The sequence below is a fragment of the Aquila chrysaetos genome, chromosome 4 (assembly GCF_900496995.4).
Source record: "Aquila chrysaetos chrysaetos chromosome 4, bAquChr1.4, whole genome shotgun sequence".
NCBI lineage: Eukaryota > Metazoa > Chordata > Aves > Accipitriformes > Accipitridae > Aquila > Aquila chrysaetos.
In genome coordinates this window covers 38,976,095-38,989,418 of record NC_044007.1, presented here as the reverse complement: position 1 = coordinate 38,989,418, position 13,324 = coordinate 38,976,095, and positions in this window count along the sequence as shown.

The following is a 13,324-nucleotide window of genomic DNA, read 5'->3' as shown; positions in this document are numbered from 1 at the left end:
GAGTTAATTAAAATGTTCATTCAGCCTTCAGCCTTTTTTTCTTTTTTTTTTTTTTGCATGGGTGCCTTGTTACTCTCCTAGCATTTTAGTAGAAGGCCGTTACATTTCAACAAACTGCTGGCTTTATCAGCTCAGACTTCTACTGACAGACTGTCATGTTCTCTACACCTTTTTATCTCAGATGTTCTAATTTTTTTAAATACCTCCTCTACTGTGGGGCTTGGTTGGTTGGTTGTTGTTTTTTACAAAACGTTATTATTATTGTGCTACCAGCACCTTCCACTAGTTGTTTGAGCTCAGGTTTATTAAGGAGACATTGTCAGGAATGGGTCGGAAGGTTTCACAGATAGGGGTCATAGAAGTGGTAACCCACAAGAACCGGAGAACACTGTCAAGGCTCACTCTTATGGAAACTGCTCGGATTAATCTGCAATACAAGTACACAATAACTTGGGAAGCAATGCAAAAGAAAAGGAGCATTCAAAGAAAGTAAATATCAAAATGCTGCAGACACCTTGTTTCTACTGAAATACGGGCAATCCTTCCAATTTATAGATTACAGGTATTGAATATTTGATCACCAGTTTGGAAAAGAAAAATTCTGTAAGATAGACACAGACTTTTGCCTATTGTCTTGCCCAGTCTAAACTATTTTTAAAAGGTATGCAAGGATTTAAACAGTTTGAGAAAGTGTTTCTTTTTAGCTGAAACAGTGTCCTTGGTGGTATCTTAGGATGTGCAGGAGCAGTTTCTTAGGCTGTGGACTAGTAAAAGCTGCTTTACTCAGTTTTCAGGGAACTTATTTCTACTCTTCAATTTCCAAAGGCACAAGTGGGACTCTGTCCTGCTTCCTTTAAGCTGGCTACATAACATGTTGAAATACAGTTATTTTCCCCAAGCAGCACCAGAGCCGGTTTTGGGAAGGGAGCCATCGTGGGAAGTGTTCTCTGTCCCAGGCATCAACCAGTTCCTAGAAAGGAATAGATTTCACCTGTAGGTCATCTCTGAGTTTCCTGGAGGTTTTAAACACATATGGTGTCCTTAGCTTGTTAAGTGTTATCTTTATGGAGTGTTACAAGTTAGAAATACATAAAAGGCCAATCAACTATAGCAGGGGTAAAACGTAGAAAGCAGGTAAAGCAAATGTTTTCTGCATAGGTGTACAGCAAGCTGTTGCACGTTTGCTGAAGCCTTCGAAGCCTGCAGAAAGGCATCAATGTTTGTAACCAACATCTTGCATCCCGGCTGCTGCACTAGCACATGCCTGGACAAAACGGAGCTTTTGGAGTAAAGATTTATTTTGTGTGTAAGTAAGTGCCACGCATGCCTTCTAACAGCAACACCAAAGCCAAGTTTGAAAATCAGACCTCAAAACAACAGTTCCCGTTAACTCAAATAGAGAAGGAGGGATGGGCCGAGGGGTTCAAATTTCGAGCTCAGCTAACGTGCGTTAGTGCCATTTGCTTTTTTCACACAGCATGAGTTAAGGACAGACTGTCAGCCATAACTTTGAGCTTCCTGGATGCTGTCAGCTCATTTCACAACCTTCATATTATTGAAGTGGAGCTTTTTACATTTTATTCTTTGACTTCTTGTTGTATCTTCGTAAGAATAATGTGATTTCAGGAGAAGTGTTGAAAGGTTTGAATGTGGTAACTAAACATTTACAAAAGATCTTTATCCTGAAATATGTAAATATATTTCTGTCAGTGGTTCAGATAGCAGTGTTTAATTTTGCAGAAAAATTGCAAAGGTTTCTTTTTATTTTTATACTGAATTTATGCTCCGATGAAAAGAACTTCACTTCAGGAAGTGGAAGAAATTATTTATTTTTAAAACTCTCTTAATATGGCATTTTAGATATCTTGCAAAGAGTGTGAAAGATAAGGTTACCAGTCAGGAATAATGTTTTACAACATCATTACCCTGATAACACCCGAAGCAGCTCTATTTGCATGATATCATTTGGTATATAATATATCTATATTTTGAATCAAATAATATCCTCCTTGGTTACGCTAATATTCCCATGTGATATTTGTTTAGGCATCAAGAACAACTTCACTGAAACACAGCTAAGAAACCGTATCGCTTTCCAAAAGATCAGGATTTGACTCCTTTAGTTTAAAATATACCTTGATATCTCATTTATCATAAAACTATACTTAGTTCACAGGTTATTAACAATTCACTCCTTTATATTATCTACACATTGAGTAGAAAAAAAACGCCAAATATTTCTTTGCAACTTTTATTGAAATTTCACATTAGTGGAAATTTTCTTGCAAAACAGAAAAATAGAAGAGGGGAAGAATATACCTTATGCCTATTATACAGCCATACATAAGCACAACAAAAATGGCTGGTAGCTGGTGCATTTATCACCATTTCTAGGCACAGGCATGAGAATTCATTAATGCAGAAGCTGCCCACCCAACTGACTTCTGAGCAAGGGGTTTCTGTGCCCCTGGTTCAATCTTTCAAGTAATGACATTGTTGATTTGCAGACTTCATTCTCTTCTTAAATTTTAAATGTCTTTCTGCACTTAAAATGAGACAGACACTGTTTGTGGAACTAAACCAAAACCAGCAAATCCTGGCCCTAGTGAAGTGAATGGCAAAACTCCCATAGTCTGCGACTGAGCCAGGATTTCACCCAGAGTGAATAAATGAATATGTGTTATTGTGGAACACGTATGGGCAATTGGCTTGCATAGACATTTCCAGCTGTCATTCCATGCCCTCGCCACTACCTCTATATTGTATTTCTCTTTTTTTGCAGCCCCACTGTCTTACAGGTCTACTTTCTGATCTGTCACCCGTGCCCCACCGTGGTCTTTTCTGCTGCTTCTTTTGCTCCTTAATGTCTTTCTCCTAAAGCCTTTTAATGCTTCTCTCATGATGCCAGTGCAATTCATTGGCTTTCTATCTACAGTTCATATTCTCAATAGCTCCTTCATCTCAGTTGTTGAGTCTCCTTTCATGTTACTGACTTTCTTCTTGGTGTCTCCATTTTCCACTACTCTCTGACTTGTGCAGTAGTTTCTTGACTTTCCTGTCTCTATTCCCTACTTTTACTGCAGTCTTCTGGTCCAGGTAAATCCCTAGCCCTTCACAGACCAAGTACCTGTTGCTACCACATACCACTGGGTGAAACGTTTACAAATTTGTGTCAGCAAAACTGAAGCATTTTGTAAAGTTGCATTATTTTTACCAAATTGTTCACTTAGGAAAATTAAAAGACTTTAAAGATACTGTGGAACAAGGTGAAGTCTTTTTCTTCAGCATTTTAAACACAAATTTGAACTTGTGCTTTTGCAATAATTAGTTCCCCTTGGTTTACAATTTTCTTTAACACCAGTGAGAGCCATTTTAAAAACAAAGGTTTCATTCCATAAATTTTTTAAATAGTTTATCATGCTACCAACATTTAGAAAACACTGTTTTTGAAATGACCTGAAACATTTTTCCAACATTTTAAAAGGACTCTAAAATTGAAAAAAAAATCCTTTTTCTCCTTATTTTCGCACCCTGTAAACTGAGTGCCTTGAACTTCCCACACAGCATCAACCTTTTGTGCTTTCACGTAGGAAAAGTCAATGTCTAATCATAAAAAGGTTTGAGAGTCTATATTAAGAATACAATCTAGCTTGTTAGCTGCTGTTTGAGATCCTGCACACTACGAATTTCATACAGTAGAAATTAAAATCTGGTATCATTTCATGACCCGTATCACCTTCTTTCTCACAGATTCCAAGTGTGTGAAGTTATTTCCATAAAGAAATGTGGGGATATTGTAGGAAACAAACTGGATTTACCAACAGTTCAAAGCTGTGGTGAATATTACATTTAAAGCCAACTCCTCTTATTATAGATATTTTTAACACTTCCTGAAAATTCCCTTCAAAAAAGTAACAGTAATTTTTATCAGCTCTGGGAAAAGAGTCATCAAGTATCTCCAGGTGTAATGTATTTTTAGTAGAACCACCCAAACTGTTAGCCACAGTTGTGAACTCTGCTGAGGAAGTCTCTCGGCGCTGCGGTGGCAAGCTATCTGCCCACCGGCAGTTTGAGCGCTCCAGAGAGAGGTGCAAGACCTTAAAAAAAAATAATCTAAAGCCATGCCATAAACAGGGACCATTTTTAAAAATCGTTTTCCCTAGCTCGGAAAGCAATGGAATAATACAGAGAGAAACAAACTGTTCTGACAAAAGAGCAGCCTGAGGAGCCCAGCTTTGCTGCAGGGTCATCGATCCTCCCCTGCTCTACCTCTCATTTGCTCACGTAGACGACTACCTCCCTCTGGCCTTGCAGAAGCCCCTTGGCCTTTCTCTGCTCACGCTCTGCCTCCTTCACTCCCTTTATGCTTTCCTTAAAGGAGTTTTCATCTTTTTTATCCTGTGTTGAGGAACCTGGCAATTCCCAGGAACCTGATTTCCAATAATCACCTAATTTCCTGCATGAAGCAGCACAGGACGCCCCAAGACTCCCATCATCTTGCATGACCACTTTTAGCGCTCTCAGACTTGTAAAGTGCTGCTGCTTTCTGTCCTTGTAGGCACAAAGGTTAACGGAGATTAGGCAACTTTTCTTAATTGTCAAACTCCAGCCATTTAATCCCTGAGCCTGGGAAAGGAGGATTTCTAGGAAGAAGGACATTAACAGCCCTCTCATGTTTTCCCCCATTAAGGGGCAGAGCTGAGAAGTCCAGACTGGCTCCAAAAGCTGACCTCTGTTAGAACAGATTCCTTTTAGAGATAGTTTCCTCCCCTAGAAATACAGGAGAACAAACGAGTAAGCAAACAAAAGCCTAGGCACCTAGGCCACGTCTTCTGCATGCTCACAGAGCATCCTGCCTGGGCACAGTAGTTCTGACGGCCCCTGGCCAGGCCACGGCAACACCATCCAGACCTGCTGGAAATTCAGCAGGTGGTAACCTCTGCAAGGGAGATAAAGATGTGGAAATGGCAGTGATTTGTACCCTATGGAGATAAAGCACAGTCACTGGGAAGAATGTATTTGTGGTTTGGTTTTTTTTTGTATTTGTTCACTCAGATTGAGTAAAGCTATTTGGGGAGCTTTTTGTTTGCTTCATGGGGTTGGGGTTTTTTTGCTTTTTTCATTTTATTGCTTTCATTCTTCTACCTCATGCAAGAATAAAACCTGGCTACAAAGGAAAATATGGAGCTGAAAGCCTTTTCTTCTATGCATAGAGTGAAGGATCCACTGCAATGCCTTGCAGCTATCTCCATCTATGTGAAGATGCAGCAGGACCAAGGGACAACTGTCACCCCTCAAACTCCCAAGCCAGCATTACGAAATAGGCTTACTTCTGCACTCAGAGCATTTGGGGCTTCTTTGTATGTATTTTTAGTTTATCACTGCTCAATAAATGCAGATGGTCTCAGACAAATAGAGAAAGAAGACAATAAAATATCTGTTTTGCTATCCTAAATTTCATCCGTCTACATTGTTAAGGCCTTTGCTGCATTTCTTACTCCCATTTATTTCCCGACTCTCATCAGTAGGTGTGGATAGCAGGTTTACTTACTGACTTGCCAGTTGTATTTGTACAACAGCTCTAAGTCAATGACATCATTTATTAGGGAGATAAATGAGAGCAATTAAGCATCATGGCCATAACTGGTGAAACTTTCTGCAATGAGAGCATTATTAAAATGACAGAGTGCTTGTCTGTGCCTGCCCAAGGTGTGTGATTCAGCCTCTCTCCTTTGCCTGGTGGAGTGACCCCCGGCAGCACACCTCACATGTGCATTGTTTCCATAGGGCTATATATAACCTCTTGTGTAAAATGGCAACGCGTATTGATTGATGGCCATTTCATTTTTAAGAGCCATCTTCTGCTATGTTATTTAGAGTTAAACAGGACAGCTGATAAACGTTACACTTTAGTTCATGTTTGTTAATCTATTCACTTGAATAACCTCCTCAGATGTTGATAAATGGCACCTTCACAAAGAATAGCAGTTACTTTTTCACATAATATACTGGTGTTTAAGGCTTTTTATAGTATATCAAATGCACAGCCTCACTCTGTCATTCAAAACCTGAATGACATTTTATTAAAACTGGGTTTCTTTTTAGTCCTGTCTGGCTTATGTTTCCAATGGTTTTTAAAACTGGATTTGGGGGAAGAATGGAAATTGCCATGAGGAGAGGAAACTCCAGTCTGCCAAATCAAAAGCCTATGTTTCAAACTAGGGCTTGTTTCCCTCAACAAATTAAGTTCTGTGATTTGGGGAGAAAAGGAGCTGTAAAAGTGCAGAAAGAAACAAACAGCTGGAAAAAAAAAGGCCATTGCAGGAAAAGGAAAGAAATAGGACTAATACATGGAGAAAGAGATAAAGATGGTCAGATACAGTCTGAAGAAGCAAAAACAAGCAGTGAGAGGAAAAAAAAAAAAAAAACAAAACACAAAAATGATGATCCAATGAGAAAACATGAACTAGATTGGGTGCTCCAGGCTTCTCCCAGCAGCACCAGGAGACAGGGCTGAGCTGTAGGACAACAGCCTTACCAGTCTGGGGCATCCCTGCCTGCTCCTGCTTTCCTGCAGTAGGGATGTGACCTGCATCCCCCGCGTCAGGAAACCCCACCATCTCTCATGGGAGATGCTGCCAGCATGGGAGCCCTGTAAGGCTTCTTGGGAGTCCCAGACTGGCCACAGACACACTATATATACATGGAGCACATGCAAAATGCATATAGATGAAGAAGCTGTGATAGCAAATCCTTGCCCTTTTTAGATGTCATAAAGTAAATGTATTGCACAGACTGCGATATGGCTGGCAAGAAAATAGAAATGACATCCCTCTACTCTTGGAGCCAAACGCTTCATTTTGTAGAGCACATGATTTACCTGTGGTTTGTATCCTAGCAGGCACTGCCCAGAGCACAGTGGCCAGAAGTGTGTTTCCAACGCTGCTCCATCGCCAGGAACATCAGGGAGGCTGAAATGGGAGCCAGGACCAGCAGGGTAGTGCAAGCTGAGGCCAGCTGCACCCTGGCCCCCGTGGGCTGCCTGGGACGGGAAACCTGCCACGAAGCATCGCTTCTGAGGTCCCTCTTCCAGGTGTGTGGGGAGGGAGGCAGCCCTGGGGCCTCAAAACCAGGGAAGAAAAAGGGGAAATGGAGGATGGATTTGGAAACCAGACAGGTACCTTGGAAAGATTTTGCAGATATGTTAAGCAGAATTTAGAGCAACCGTCTTCTTCCTCTGAAATGCTGCTCTTTTTTCTAGATGTCAGGAAACCTTGAATGCTTTTATTGCCATCCTTTCCATCTCTGCCAAGCCTGCTACAGTGGCAAGCCTGTGGAAGAAAGGTGTGGAGAAAAGTGGAAATGAATTACTACTTTAGTCTTTAAGGGGATCTTTAAGGGTTGTTCTTTCAGAGTTGAAAGGTGTCAAGGGTTAAGGAGAAACATACAGAGGGACTCTGGGGAGAGATGGCATCTTCAGACTGTCAGAGATGGAGTGGAGGGCAGTGGGGTGAGGGCAGCCAAGGTATGGGAAGAAAATAATACATTTTTACATGCTCAAAGATGTGCTTAAGTGATAAGAAGGGTAATGTTAAAACAGACACAAAGATAAGCAACATCAGAAGGGATATAAGAATAACCATGCCAGGTCAGTCTGATAGTCCATCACCTAATTGGCCTCTGACATGTCACAGCAAGGTTAAAAACCCATATTAAGTCACCTGCCTGCACTGGAAATAATGTCCTAGCCAGGATAAGCAGGCAGTCAGGGTGTTTCATTCTTTAAGATAGGAGTACTGATACTGTTAGGAAATAATTTATTCTAATTTAGTATGACTGAATGCTCTCAATATCTACAGAAAGGTTTTATACATGTGATGAATCCTGCTGATATTTGGCTCAGTAATATCCATGAAAGGAATTACACCAGTTAATAAGGAGTTACATAAAGGCATTTAACTTTGATCACTGTTAAACTATCTGCAATTCAGGTTCATTTATTGCTCTCATTTTATGCTTTTAAGGAAAAGCATAGAAACAAATCTCTTTTTAAAGAGTTGGGCCAACATGTATTTGTGGGGAAAATGTTGCTCCTCTAACCTCCACTTTTTGCTTACCCACCCAACAGTTGTCTTTCTCTTCAAGAAGCCAGAACCTCTTTGCTGTCCATGGTCAACAATTTTCTTTGCTGTTGACTTCAACCAAATAACAAAACAAATTCAACCCTTACATTTCATGACAGGAGGAAACCAAGGTGGTGGTGGCTGGTTTTGTGGCTTTTTCTTCAAGAATGCTAGCCATGTTTACCATACAATGCTATAAAAATGCACAATCCCATAATATTTATCCCTACTGTTTCCTACATGAGATGTTATACTGGAAAAAATGGATTTTTCAATGAAAGGCAATATCCATGGTCTGTGTTTCCCCAATTATCTGTGTCTTCTAAATCAGGCAGCCTCTGGCATGCCATGAAATGAGGGTACCTGTGCCACAGATGAGCAGATTAATAAAGAAAAGATCTTCTTTCTAGGGAGAGGTAGAACATATATACTCATTTCAAGTTTGTAAGAAAGTTCTCACCTGGTTACTTCTATCATACCCTTTAATCTTGGATGGTGCCTTTCAAGTCTCAACTTGTGTTATAGATGAGTTGCTAGTCGCCAAAGACTGAGGAAATTTCCGACTCTCGCCTGTGAAAAAGTTGAATATAGATAGATAGATGCTGAAGGGTAGGTCCTGCACATGGGATAACTAACTGTCCAGCTTTAAAATGGGACAGTGTATCTTGTTTTTTCATATAGAAATCCTTCAGCTGAAGTTTTTCTTCTTATTGCTATGAAGGAAAAAAGTTTGAATTATTCTTTATCAGAAACAGGTTGATAATGTGGGCCCAGGATAGGATGGATTTTCTCACAGCGAATTGTAGCACAGGATATTTGATACAGAGTTTATTCAATAACAAAATTTGGCATGTTAGTACCAAGGCATCACTTTATCACATACATTTCTCTATGCAGTTAGAATTTATCCTGCACAGTTAATGGATTTTCATTAAAAGATTTTAAATAAATCTCATCTTTTCTCAGTAGCAATGAAGAGAGGTGGATATCACATTTTGCATTCCACCTCCATCTTTGTGCATTTTGATGTAATGCAGCAGAATGCCTGCTACTATTTAATTAAACAGGAATCTGGATTAACTCCAGCTGTGGGCCATGTAATCAGGGCTTGTGAGTGTGTTCAAAAAGGGGTGTTTTCCCTGGCTCATATTTCATTCCTGCATGGAAATCTGCTCTCACTCAAACCTGTCCACATGCTGCAGTAAATGATTTTCCCTCCCTTCTGAATCATACACTTAAGCACCCCCCACTACACTTCTATGAAAAGAAACAAAAAGGCACAAACAGCTTGACTGGTCCATTTACACAACACTTCTATCACTATGAGAACAAAAAGGCACAAACAGCTTGACTGGTCCATTTTACACTAAGTACTATTTAATGATGAGGGGCTTTGCTTGTTCATGTATAAATCTACCATTTAGTCAAGTTTATACTGTAATGACTATAAGATCTATTATATTGTTTTATGCAGATTTATGTCATTCTCTCCAGATAACTACAATTTGATTATTTGGTGCCCATGGCTTAAGATGAGCTCAGTGCTCAGAAGTGGTTTTACCTTTCTTTAAAAAGGCATATCACCATCATGATCCATAGGCACGCTTTTCAATTCTTAGTACTTCTCAAAGTATTTTTGCTATGATTCAAAATAATAAATTATACATAAAATAAACAACATGATAAGAAAGTCTGTCTTTTTTTTTCTCCCAATAGAGGAAAAGAATCACAGACCCATATATACATTTTGGAGGGAGTCTAGCCCACCCATAAACATCAATGTGCTCTCAAGTCTGAATATGAGTGTACAACAGCGCAAAATGTGTGTGCAAATTCATGAACTGACACATCCATGAGAATTTGTGATCATATTTGATTTTCAGTGGTCTTTCTGAGTATGCACTTTGCCCCTTTAGATGTCATCATCGATCCATAGTGGTGCTTTTGACAGATTATGTCTCCGCCAACAGAAAAGACAATTGTCAAATAGAAGAAGTTGCTCATTGTTCATTTCCAGAGACTGGACATCTTTTTGCAGTAATTTGATATGGCAAGTTTTCTCAAGCTATCAGCAGAGATTCAGACTACAGATGATAATGAAAACTAAATCAGAGTTCATCATGCATGAAAGATTCTGAAACTTTGAATTTTTTAAATTTCGTACCTTGTGTGGAGGTTACAGATGGGTAAACTCAAAAACGTTTGGCCTTACCACAATATTAGATTTGCTGGCCAAACGTCACCTGCCAAAACAAACTAGAAATAAATAGCTCTCAATTTTCAGCAGAACAGAGCCATTTTCCCTCCCTTTTTTATTTCTATTTTTCTCTTTCTTCCAATCCATCAGTGTGAAAAGACTGTTGAATGAAATTCTGGAAAATACATCCAATTATTTTAGGCTTTCTGATAAATTCCCTCAAGGACATTGTAAATGGCGATTTTGATCACCACAGATTGCCTGAGTTATATAGAGTTATATAGAGTTATATAGTTGCATGTGGCAGGATGTTTCTTTGTATCCCATAGCATCCCATAGTCTGTCTCTGGGGGAACTGAAATTTTGGATCTCACTTTCTATCAGTTCCTAGTTTTTTATAAAATTGAACAAGAAAAATTGCTCTCGTTTTCTTTTTTGTCTTCAGGACATTATCTAATTAATTTCCTGATGGTGTTCTTTACTGCTTTTCCATCTACCCTTCATGCCAGTCCTTACAAAGAAACTAGTCATTATAGATTACCATCTCTGTAATGTTTCTGGTCAAGACAGTGGGTGAGAAAGTTTTAACTTCAGCCCTAGAATATACCGTGATGAAATTCTAATTAAGTTGCTAGTATAGAGAAAATTAGAAAATAACAGCCGTTTAAAGCTTAACCTTCAAGGAAGCTTGAGCAGGTATGAATAATGTTACTTCTGAAAGATGGTGCGAGTGCAGTTGCAGACGCTAGTGTGAAGCGATGCATGTTCATTACAACATCTTTCCACACTGTTAAGTGGAACAAGTCATAGTGTAAGTGTATGTTTAAGTGCTTGAGGATCAAAGATATACTCTTATTCTTGAAGGAAATGATGTTGATGAAGGCAGTTTAAATGAAATTGTATGGTCAGAAGTAGTCTCTGTACTTTTTATTTCTGTCTGCAATCCAGATCATGGTCAGGCTGTACCCACATCATTTCACTGTTATCAGCTCTCACCCAGCCATAAACTGCAAGACAAGTTTGTATGCCATCTGATTTTTTGAAGCAAACTCAGATTTATGATTACACTTCTATCCAGTTTCTCATTCTTGATGTCTATTTGTCTATTATTATTATGATTATGATTGTTATGATTATTATTATTGTATCTGTCTCAAATTTTATATCAGGTCCACCATTCTGATATTTAACTGCCTATATATGAGTTGTGGCTACATGTATGCTTACATTTCACTCATTTGGAGATCAGGACATCTAAAGCCAACTTGAGGTGAAAATCTGCCTGAACACGTTTTTATGTATTATCCTTTTATCCTTCTTCTGAGTGAATAAACGCTGGGACAATAGTCTGCTGTGTGCAGATATACTTCAGCATTGACGTTCAGCTTTAACAACAATCCAGATTTTTGCCTCCACCTCTGTCTTTAATACTGCTATGGTTTTCAACCACAAAGACTGAACTCAGCCAGGCAATCCCATGACAAACTCCACTAAGGACTTCACAGTTAACAAAACAATGAATGAAACATCATTCTGGCACACAGAACAGCTTTCTGCTGTCTTCTGCCGCCTTTGCTTTTTTTTTCCCCCAAGTGGAAAAGCAACTTCAAAAACAAGGTGCTGTCATTTTAGCAAAGGAGAATTAGGACTGTGAAAGGATGAAGTGTCCTTGCACAGAAAGACTGCAGCTAAAATTGTATCAATATTCCTGTTATAAACTGATAAACACAGAGCTCAGTGAGGTCAAGTTGTACATGCTTGAGCTGACATGCCAATCTGCCAGCAGTCATATGGTTCTCATATGGCGACACGCCACAGATGCCAGGAAAATGTGAGAAGTTTCTGGCTCATTTCATTTCACTCTCCTGAATGCCATGTTTGCCTGCACGCGCACGCACACACACACACACACACACACACAGAGTAGATTTTCTATTTTAAATAGAGCTGTTATAGCCTGTGTATTCCCATTTTCTTAAAGGATTTGCAATAACTCACCCAAACCGATTCCTGAGACTTCTTAGCAAGACTTCTCTTGGAAATGAGAGCAGCTTTTTTTTTTTCCTTACAAGCCTTCAAAACACTCCCCTAGCCATTTTTAAATGACATCAAAAGATGGAATTAGAAAAAGAGACAGACAAGATAACAACACATCGTATGTGGATGCATTTTGCACTCTTATAATATACATTTAAGGAAAGGAATCTTAAAAGTTTCAGTTGTCTCAAAATGAGACTTCTTCCAACCTCTAATAAGACTAAAACAGATCTTTTATTAATGCTTGAACAGTGGCAAGTATTTATTTCTTTGGTACTGTTTCTTCAATGTGCATTTTTGTATCAACAATATAATGTCTCTGTCTCATGGACTGACATGATAGTACATTAACAATTGTCTACATTCATATTTGGTAAACAGACCGCAATTATTCATTGAGTATATAATGCACAATTTACAAATTGTTGAAATATGTATTTCCACATTAGACCATCTTTCAAGCTTTTACAGTCTTTTGTGTCAGGTTCAATTGTCTTCAAGATGAATTGTTTTCCTTTTCCTTCTTTTAAACTGCTACTAAAGGGAAAAGGCTAAGACAAATATAACTACAATCATGCAACATTTTTAATGAAATGACTTGCTTCTACGACTGAGAGTATACACTTCACCCTTGCCTCACCAAGTCCAGCTACTGTGATTTTAAATGAACTTACTTCAAATTGTTAATGCAAAAACATAAACTGGTTTTAGGCTTAATATGTGAAAAACAAAAAATGCACAATATGTGTGTGTGTGCACGTGTGTGTGCACATGTGTGCATGCAACTAACTATACAAGTAACGGTGATTTCTCCATGCAGGACCATGTTTGAAATTAATTCACCTATGACACCTCACCTACCTTTGGTCAGAAATCTCTCTCTTCAAGCACATTAAAAATTCGACATTTCTGGACAGCCCCAAACACTTTAGATTAGCCTACAGGAAAATTATTTTGTCTTTTCCAG